At 47.7% G+C, this 10,690-nt stretch overlaps 1 pseudogene; it reads left to right on the plus strand.

Moving 5' to 3' along the window:
* Positions 1-1,492: 1,492 nt before the first annotated feature.
* On the plus strand, positions 1,493-8,915 carry LOC118974647 (V-type proton ATPase subunit D-like; annotated as a pseudogene).
* Positions 8,916-10,690: the final 1,775 nt, after the last annotated feature.

Here is a 10,690-nt window from a genome sequence, read left to right on the forward strand (position 1 = left end):
TCCTGTGGTGATGCTACCTTCTGGGGAGGTGAGGCCCACTACGGCTTCTCCTGCCCTGCAAGTGGGAGAAGTCTTCACCACGGATTCGCAGCCTCTGCAAGTGGGCTCTGCACACCCACCGCACCAGGGGTTGGCAGGGGCCGCCTTGGCTCCTGAAAACGGAGCAGCAGAGCCCCCACCTTCACAGGTGGGCGAAGCCTGCTTTCCACCTGCATTGGTGATGGCAGCTTCAGTGCATCACTCCCAATGGGTGGAGGGCGGCTTTGTGGTGCCCCCACACCCATGGGTGGAAGGGGCCTTGGGAGCTTTCGGGGCTCCTGAAGCCGGAGTCCTAGGACCTTCACAGTTGGGTGGAACCAGAGTCCGGGTGCTGCCATTTTGGGTAAAATGGATGAGCCACGTGAGTGCCCCACCATGGAGGGCAGAGCATGCATGGGCGTCGCCATCTTGGACGACCCCGCATGCGTGGGTGCCGCCATGTTGGATGATCCCACGTGCATGGGCTCCGCCATCTTGGAACTGGCTAAGGCTTCTCTTTAGATTATAGGCTTGTATGCTGTTGCTGTGTGGGCACTGCAGCAGTTAGGTTTTCTGTGTAACTGGTTCTGATAGTAATGGCTCTGGTTTTGAAGGTCACGAACTGTGGTCTGAGAGTGACCATCTGATTTATAGGGTGTTTGCAAGGTCTAAGTTTCAGAAAGGTGAAAAATGTCCCTGCGAATCTAGGGACTTTTAGTGGAAGGTACCTGTAGTGCTAGGGACTTTTGGCTGCCACATACTGAGTTTAAGTACTGAGTTTAGGTATAGTTCTTCCCGTGTGGGGAAGGAACCAAGATTAAAAGAGAATGATGGTTAAATCTAGATGAGTAGAAATATGTATAAAGAATGTGAAAGTTCTAAACCTGGAGTAAAGGAAACCTCAACTACTTGTTTTCTGGTTTGGTGGGAAGAGAGCAAATTTCTCACATGTGTTCTGTTTCTGATCAGAAACCTGTATTGTAAGGCCTAGGAAAGGTCACCTGTATCCGGTTGGGGAGAATGCCTTTGCCACCTGGGACCCAGGGAGGGTCATTTGGGGCTGATAAGTGTTTCAGCCTGAGGCAAAGGGCATGTCTCTGCCATGAGACCGGGCCCGAAGGAGCGTGTCTCCGTACCTGAAGACCTAGTGAAGGTCACCTGTAGCCGGTTGGGGAGAGTGCCTTTGCCACCTGGGACCCAGGGAGGGTCATTTGGGGCTGACAAGTGCTTCAGCCTGAGGCAAAGGAGCATGTCTCTGCCATGAGACTGGATTAGAAGAGAGCAAGTCTCTGCCATTAGTTTTTCTTCTGATCAGAAACCCTGTGTACCTGAAGACCTAGGAAAGGTCACCTGTAGCCGGTTGGGGAGAGTGCCTTTGCCACCTGGGACCCAGGAAGGGTCATTTGGGGCTGATAAGTGCTTCAGCCTGAGGCAAAGCAGCATGTCTCTGCCAAGAGACCGGGCCTGAAGGAGCATGTCTCTGCGAGGCAACAGTAGATGCACTGGTGCAAGAGAATGCCTCTACCTGTGTATTGTTCCCAAACTCTGTGTTCTGAATTTTGCTCTGTATCTGCTCTGAAAAGGAAATTGAGGATTCCAGAAAAGGTTGAAACTTCATACTCTATGAGGAAGTGAATAAGGAAAAAGATTTTCCACTATGCTTTGTATTTTTCTCCCTACCTGATCCCTCCAGAGTTTGGCACTCTGAAAGAATGAATGACCAGGACCACATAGCAGCTGCCTGCAGGCTCTGAGGGACTGTGCTTTAAAATGGTGCAGGAGGTCTGGACACTGGCTTTTGTATTGGCCTTGCTGAGGACATGGTTGGACTTTTTCCTAGGCAGAAATAGGAGATGGCCTTTGAGACGGTAGTCCCATTCTCCCAGGTTGCACGGCACCTGAAATAAAACCTATTTCCTTTTGCACCAGCATCTATCTGCCCAGCAAGTTTGGGTTCTGCTGTAACAAGCAGCCAAAGCTTTGTTTTTTGTTTGGCTACACTAACTCCTCTTCAATTTTGACAGACTCTAAAGAAGATCATAGAGACTAAAATGTTGATAGGTGAAGTGATGAGAGAAGCTGCCTTTTCACTTGCTGAGGTCAAGTTCACAGCTGGGACTTCAGTCCCACAGTTACCCAGAATGTAAATAGAGCCCAGGTGAAGATTCAACCAAGAGAAATAATGTAGCAGGTGTTACCTTGTTAGTATTTGGACACTGCTGTTACCAGACGAGGACCAACCTGAAGCAGGTCTGTGTCAGGCCTGCCCGTAGTGTGTGGATTCAGACTTTGTGCAGGAAAGATTTCACAACTTGAGTCCAGGTGATTTTGAGATGACATTCATTGAAGCTGGAGACAGTTGAGACAAAGGAAGGACGTAGGATAGAAGAAGCAACAGGAGAGCCCAGGTGGTGCTCAGCTTTGGCTCCGTAGAAATGTTCTAAGAAAGCAGCGAGCTGAGGCGGGGCTGCTGTCAGTACACTGGGAAGTCAAAGAGAAAGGAGGCCTCAGAGACAGACAGGATCAGGGGTTAGTGGGGATGAGCTGCCCTGCAGGTGTGTGCTGCTCCCCTGGCTGCAGGTTTCATGGGGGCCCTTAGTGTCCAGGAAGAAATAAAAAGTTCACACCCCAGAAGCGTCATGGGCATGCCCTAGAGAGACCCTGCGCTGAGTCTCTGTCCTGAGGGCTTTTTATCTTTTTTTCCTGTGGGCGAGACTCTTATGGGAGGGCTTCAGCAGAACATTCATCAGCTTTCCAGGTGCATTTTAATATGCTGATGGGTCAGAATGGGGGTGGGAGTTATTCTTTGGTCCACTGTACTGTGTTACTTTTATCTCGGGTCTGTCTGGCTTCTAATCGGGTTTTTGCCATATGTTCCCCTGACTTCATCTGTCCTTGGGTTTGGTTGACACAAATGACATTAATTGGGTCTCTGTTCTCTCTTTTCCAGACCAGGGAGATTTAAGCTGTATATTCTCCGGTCAGGGAGGAGAGGGGTAAACCATTTGCTCTCAAGTGTCCTTGGTCAGGACAGGCAAGGTCTTATGATTCACCAGCTGACTGTAGGTTGCTCAAACTGTTTGGCCTTGTGTAGTTTTCTTTTTTTGCCTCAGTTTCCCTATTCCCCTTGCCCAGAAAATGCCCTAGCTTCTTCCTGTCCTTTCACACACTACCATAATGGAATGACCATAGAAACTGACCGGTTTAGCCAGAGGTGGGGAACAATTGGCTAAAGGGGAGGATGCCAAAGCAGCAGAGCCTCCCGTGGGACAGGCCTCACTGCAGAATTCCCTCTGTCCTTCGGATGAAGCTCTGAAGGTAGCCAGCAGGTGTGCAGATGCCACTGAAAGTGTTGCCAAAGCCTGGACTGAATGTGCCCTAGCTCTTATCATCACAGAGCTGGATGAGAGTGAGAACAGTTTTACAGGAGAAATATACAGAAGAAAAAAATTCTCAAGAAAAATTCTGAGAAGGTCTTAGAGACCTGGAGGGTGCCTGAAGAGGGGAGGCTGACAATCTTTTGGCTGAAGAAAATGGTGAGGGTCTTCTGTCTGTATTATCCTTCCTGCTTGGGTCCTTTCAGAAGCCCTAACATGGCACCACTTTGGTTCACAGTGTATAGGTTTGGTATATGTGGCTGTTTATTTTTTGGCCTAAGAATTCCACTGGTTGGCCCTATCTGGTATGGCTCAGTGGATTGAGCAATGGCCTGTGAACCAAAGGGTCACTGGTTCGATTCCTAGTCAGGGCACATGCCTGGGTTGCATGCCAAGTCCTGGTTGGGGGTGTGCAAGAGGCAATGGATTGACGTTTCTCTCTCACATCAATGTTTCTCTCCTTCTTTTTCTCCCTGCCTTCCCCTCTCTGAAAATAAAATATTTTAAATAAATTCTTTTTAAAGAAAGTAAAAAGAGTAGGTACAGGGGTGTTTGACTATCATCAAAATAAAATGTCTATTTGGCTGGTTTCATCCCTGACCAAACTTACCAGTAATGTCCTTCCCCAGTCAACCACGTTCGACATTGGAAATCTCCACGGTGTTAAACAGAATTTGGACAGCTATCTGAGGCCCGTGTTTCAGTGCTCTTGGTCTGCTGGCTCAGAAAGACCACAGGCTTAACAAAGGCCTCAGTGGTAGGGGCAGTTTGGGGCTCCAGCAGGAAATAGGGGGCAGGGCAAGGGAGAGAATGCTCACTCACCCTGCCCTGCCCCCACCTGCTTGCTGCCATGTTTGAACTTGCTAGAGTGGGCCTCAGCCCCGCTCAGTGCTGGCTAGTGCTGCCTGTGTTCATGTCTCTCACACCTTGGGACTGACACCCCCATGTGTCACCCCTGCTTTGGAGCAGCCTATGAAGCATGGAAGGCAAGTTCTATACATCCTCTCAGGCATTCGTCAGAGACCCATTGCTAGTCTGGAATTTTCTGACATTGCCTTTCAACATGTTCTCACACATTTGAAGGAAGCTTAGGTAGTTTAATCTCAGGCAACATTCTGTTTTTAAGCCAAATTAAGTCTTAAACAAATATGTGCCTATTACTGTGCTAGTTGCTGGAAATGTAAACCATAACCAATCAGTCCCTGCTGTGCGATAGTTCATCATCTAAGAGGAAATACGACATTTTAAAAAGATTTTGTTTATTTTTATTTTTAGGCAGAGGGGAAGGGAGGGAGAAAGAGAAGTAGAGAAACATCGATGCGTGGTTGCCTCTCACACACCCCCTGCTGGGGACCTGGCCTGCAACTGAGGCATGTGCCCTGACTGGGAATCGAACCAGCAACCTTTGGTTCACAGGCCAGTGCTCAATCCACTGAGCCACACCGGCCAAGGCAAGCATGGCCTTTTTGCATCGTTTACTTGTTTACATGTCTAAATTACAAAAGATTGTAGTATAGTAACACAAAGGTAGGAGACATTACATGAGCTTCAGGATCCACTCCACTTCTAATCTGTCTCTTCCCACAGAGTCTGATGATCACAGGACCCTGGCCTCAGGGGTCACAAGCCAGGATGGGGAACCCTTTCAATGAGAGGACCCACCTGTGATGAAGCCAAATGTGATGAGTTGAATTAACAAAGGAACAGAAAGCAGTAAACCTGACACTGAAGGACAGTGGTATACAGAAGGTCAGTCCCAGAGAGGCTAGTGATGGTGGTGATGGCTCAGGTGCAAACAGAGCTGAGAAAACCAGCACAGGGACCAGGAGGGTGGAGGCAGAGTTGAGGGAAAGCAAAGGTCATCAGCACATGGTGAGGGAGCAGAGAGGCTAAGACTTGGACAGAGAGAAAGGAAATTTGGGGAAAGTGGCCATTTCAGTCCTGGTAGGTATTGGCTCCTGGCTTATAAACCCTGGCTATCACAACCTTAGGTCATATGAATTTATTCAGGATACACTTCACCTTTTCTTTCAGTACTTTGTTCCTGAAGGAACACTCTCTAAGTGTTCAGGGAAGCGATATTTAGACCGGATACAAAGGCTGATTAGCAGTTTGATGGCCAAGGAAAAGAGCAGGCCATTCAGCCTAAGAAAACATTCTGTATGCTGACATTGAAGGTCTAAAGAAGTTTCTGCCCTTGAGCGGCTTACGAAGCATGACTTCCAATCCTGGGAGGGCACACTAGTGGCAATCACGCATGGCACTCTCTACAGCTCTGCCTTTCTCCACACCCTGCTGGTTCCAGAAGATGGATTGCACTGGGGAAGAATCCCAGGTTTAGTTTAGAAACTAAGAGCTGATTGTTCAGTAAGCTCTCTGAGGGCCCGTAGCCAAGCTGCCTGCAAGTCTAGACAAAACCTGGGACACGAATGTTCCCGGCAGCATTACTAACAATAGCAAAAGGCAGAAACAACCCAACTGTGTCCACCCATGGATGAATGGATAAACCAGATGTGGTCCTTCCGTACAATAGAATATTATTCCACCTTAATGAGGAATGAAATTATGTTACATGCCATAACATGGATGAAGCATGAAAACATTACGTTAAATGAAAGAAGCCAGACATGAAAGACCACTTATTATATGATTCCATTTACATGAAACATTGAAGTAGGCAAGTCCACAGAAGCAGAAAGCAAGGGAGAGGCTGCCGGGGATGGGGCGGGGAAGGGAGCACCAGCTGGTGGGTGCGGGTTTCCCTTGGGAATGACAATCAAGCTCTGAAAACATGGAGCGTGGTGGCTGCCCACCAGTGTGCGTGCACTTGATTTAAAGTGGTGCACATAGTAAATTTGTGTGTTATATGTATTTTACCACAATTTTAAAAATAGAACCAAAAAAAAGAAACTGGCTAAAGGGAGAACTGGAGCTGGATGAGTTGAAAAGCCCTCTGGGGCGAGCAGACAGTTGACCACAGTAAAGGGGATTCACTGCTGCGTTGTTCTGCTGGGTAGCTGAACTGACACGTTTGCTACAACAAGTAATCTTTTGTTTTTAAATATTCGCCTAAGGACAAGCTTATTGATTTATATTGATTTTAGAGAGAGAGGAAAGGGTTGAGAGAGAGAAACACTGATGTCGGAGAGAAATGCTGATCAGTTGCCTCGCGCATGCGTCCCACTGGGGACTGAATCTGCACCCTTCCAGGCTGTGGGACAACGAGACACCCGCCAGGGAGCAACAAGTGCTCCTGGCTTGAGAGCTCTGTCATAATGGTGGGAGAAGGGATGAGCTCCAAAATAATCAGACCTTGAAGTTCAAATTTTCTCTCTGCCATTCCCAGGGTACTTGATCTATAACAAGAAGAGCATCTACATGCTCTCTTTGCCTCAGTTTCCTCATCTGTAAAAATGAGATAAATACAACCCACTGAGGGCTTTGAGGTGATGATTAGATAAGGCAATGTGTCAAAAATGTCTGGTATTACAAAAAAAAATGTCAAGGTACCTATTACTCTTGAGGACACAAGATGACTAGATTTCCAGACCAGTTGGTGTCACAGCTGTGAGAAACTAAATACACACAGTAGATGGCATCCGGCCACATATAAAAGCTAAACTCTTCCCAGCAACCCACAGCATCCTGCCCAGGAAGTCCACTGCACCTCTGCATTGACTAGCCCAGCAAGGCAGCCTGCTGTCTCAAGTGACAGTGTGGGAAGACAGGCAACAACCTCTCTGATAGTCAGCCAGGGCCTGATGTATGGCTGGCAGCTCCCCTCAGCCGTGTCCCCACTTCAATCCAGGGCCAACCAGAGGGAGTTGGACACAGACCTCTGACCAGTCACCCAGGACACCCCACCTCTAGTCAGCCCACTAGAGCTTCCTCAGGCCAGTGACCTCCATCTGGGCATGAGAGGGCTTCCCTTTGTCCCACTGTAAAGCTTTCTCGCTCCTCTGCCTGCCTTTGTGTCTCAGCCAAAATGCAGGCACAGGAGGCTGGCTCCTTTGCAAGAGCCATCTCTGAACATCGGCCTTTGCTTGCTCTGGTTTGGGTGATCCTCATTGCAGTCGATCGTGTCACAGAGACATGACAGGGGTATGACATATCTGGAGGCCATAGACATCCCCGATGGAGACCGCTTGCCACTATGCCAGGTCAGATTCTCTGTATACCTCTCCTCCCTTCAAACCTGAAAAGGCTGATGTCCAGCTCAAGACCTGTGGCCCTTCCTGAGGGTCCTCCGTGTCATGACAGAGAAGTTCGGAAAGCCTTAAGATTGGAGCAAGTGAAAGAACAGGAGGGGAAATTACCAGTTTCAGCAGATTTCCAGAAGATGTAATAGAAGGGCTGGGAGAGTGTTGACAGGTGAAGCAGGCTGAGCAGCAGCAGCTGACAACGGCAGCATGTGAGGGTGGAGAGGAGACAGGGGACCCCCTGGGGGGCAGGGTGCTGTGAAACATGCTGCCAGAAACGGAGGGGTTCACCAGAGGGCTGTGCCTGGCAGATCGGTTGGCACAAGATCCCCACCCCATATGCAGAGCTCAGGCACTTGGTATTTATCCACAGGCAAAAAATCCTGAGCACCACTTTTCTAAAGAAACCAGAAATGCTTATTAGAAATATTAAATGCAGTCAAAAGCATCTTGAGAAAAATTGACTTGTGAAATTTCTTCAAGCACCCCGGGTCTGCCTCCCTCCCCTGGTAGGCAGAGGGGTGGGGGAGCTGTGGGTGCAAGCCCTGCGAATTTCCTCAAGAGGACTGAATTTTAGATAAACTGCTACATTTTAGGAATCAACTTTGTGAGGTTGGTCTGTTATCCCTAGGCTGGGCCTAAGTTGTTTCTACTTTAAATTCAGGCAAGTCCAAGCACATGTAGGACAATTTGGGGGCTGAGGGCCAGCAGTGAGCTGTCAGTGAAGCCTGAGGAAGGTCCCGGGGAGCCTTCAGTGCCAGGGAAAGCATAAGGCCTGCAGTGGAGACTCAGGGCAAGAACTTCCTGACCAGGGGAGAAGTCAGGGCGAGCTGCCATCTGTCTGCCAGGACTTCACATTCATGACTGGTTTGCAGAGGGAAACTAAAATCTTCAAGCTGTTTTCACGGAAAGATTCCCAGCACTCTGGTGGAGGAAACCCTGTTTTGCCACCTAATAAAGGGGCTGGGGGTGTCCTAGAGCCAGAGGAGCACTTCTCCCTGCCCCCACACCCCCATCAGCTGCCTGGGCTTCCAGAGCCCTGGTGAGGAAGGAGCTGCTGCAGGATACAGAGGAACCAGCGACGGAGCATCTAACCTGGGAAGCGGCACTCAGAAGGTGCCAGGGGAGCAGGCACCTCTGTGCCTGTGGATACCCACTCTGTGCCTAGGGCACTGCCCTGCCCCTGCCCTGCCCCGTGTCTGTGGACATCTCCCTGTGCCTGCCAGCACCCCCGTCTATGGATGCCCCACCTGTGGCTACAGGCACACCTCCACCCCTGTACCTGCGGACACCTCCCCTGTGTCCAGACCAGCCTTCTTGATTCTCGTTCCCTCGAGACCCTGAGGAACTGAGTGCTGCAGTTGGGGCAAAACCCAGCACACAGAGGTTAGGAATCAAACTAATAAATAACACAATCAGCCAACATTATATGTAAAGGACTAATGGGTAGAAAAATCTGCTTAAGCCAAACCTGATAATTGCTTATTTCAAACAAAATTATCTATAATCAAATTTTTATGCAAAAAGAGGGTTTTAAAAGCCTCATAGAGTTTTGTTCTTTTTGAAGAAAGTAATCTCTCTGTTAAGAAATGACTTTTCAGAATTTAAATCTATAAACTAGGTGACTGTGTTAAAATTAAAAGTACATGTACTATACATTAAACTTAATCATAGGTATGTATGTACCAGGAAAAAAAAACATTATATACGAGGCTTGTCCAGAAGGTATCCAGCCATGTAATACGAAAAATAGAGACATTTATTGAAGAAGATGCAAGATACAAAAAACATTATGCATAGGACAATAGGTGTTATTTTGTAATAACAAAATAAATGCATGCTGTTTTTTAGCGATAAGAGATCCTTAGTCCTTCATTGCCTTCCTTCTCACCTGTCTGTGTGCTCCTTGCACTGGCCTCCCAGTGTCAGGCTCTGGAGCCACCTGCAAGCATGGGAGTTCCACTTCCGCAAAGTGACCTGGGAGGCTGCTGCTTCTGTTTGTCATCAATGTCCCACTTATAAAATGGAAGCAAAAATACTACCTTCAACAGTTAGTACAAGTACAGCACTTACAACAACGTCTGGCCCTGGCTGGTGTGGCTCAGTGGGTTGAGTGCCAGCCTTCGAACGGTTTCGATTCCCAGTCAGAGCACAGGCCTGGGTTGTGGGCACAGGCCCTAGTTATGGGCATGCAGCTGATCAATGTTTCTGTTATACATTGATGTTTCTCTCCCTCTCTTTCTCCCTCCCTTCTCTTCTCTAAAAATGCATACATACATACAATGTTTGGTACACTGTAACCCGTCAATAAATGTGAAAATCATCAGCATAGAAAGTCAGAACTGACAAGTACATGAGGAGCAATGCAGCACCCCCCAAACCCCCGCCACCCTGCTTTTTACTTTACCAGCTAAGAAATCTACGTTTCAGAAACTGTTCTGAGTGAGAGCCTGGAATTCAAATCAAGTTTTTTTCATACTTAACTGAGAAGCTTTTTGACACAAAATATACATGTAAAACAAAGCAAGAGTTGATTTTGCTTTGGCTAGTTTAAATATTGTCTTGAGAAAATTTCTTGACAACATGGTTTAAAATATTATATTACTATTTGACCCAGCAATTCCACTTCTGGGCATATATCCTAAGTACCCAAAACACCAATCAGAAAGAATACGTGCATGCCCATGTTCATAGCTGAGATATTTACAACAGCCAAAATCTGGAAACAGCCCAAGTGCCCATCAAGTAGATGAGTTGATAAAAAAGCTGTGGTACATTTACACAGTGGAATACTACACAGCTATAAAAAAGAGGGAGCTCTTACCCTTTGCAGCATCATGGATAGACTTAGAAAATATTATGCCAAGTGAAATAAGCCAGTCAGAGAAAGACAAATATCATACAATCTCACTCAATGTAGAACCCAATGAACAAATTGAACTGACAAAATAAAACCAGAAGCATGGACATGTGGAACAGACTCACAGATCTCAGAGGGCAGGGGGGTTGGGGAGACTGGAAGAGATTAGTCAAAGAACGAATATGTATGTATGCATGTCCCATGGACACAGACAATAATATGGTGAAGGCTGGGGG

This window comes from Sturnira hondurensis, unplaced genomic scaffold (genome assembly GCF_014824575.4).
Source record: "Sturnira hondurensis isolate 20B ecotype Veracruz unplaced genomic scaffold, ASM1482457v3 Scaffold0019835, whole genome shotgun sequence".
Lineage (NCBI taxonomy): Eukaryota > Metazoa > Chordata > Mammalia > Chiroptera > Phyllostomidae > Sturnira > Sturnira hondurensis.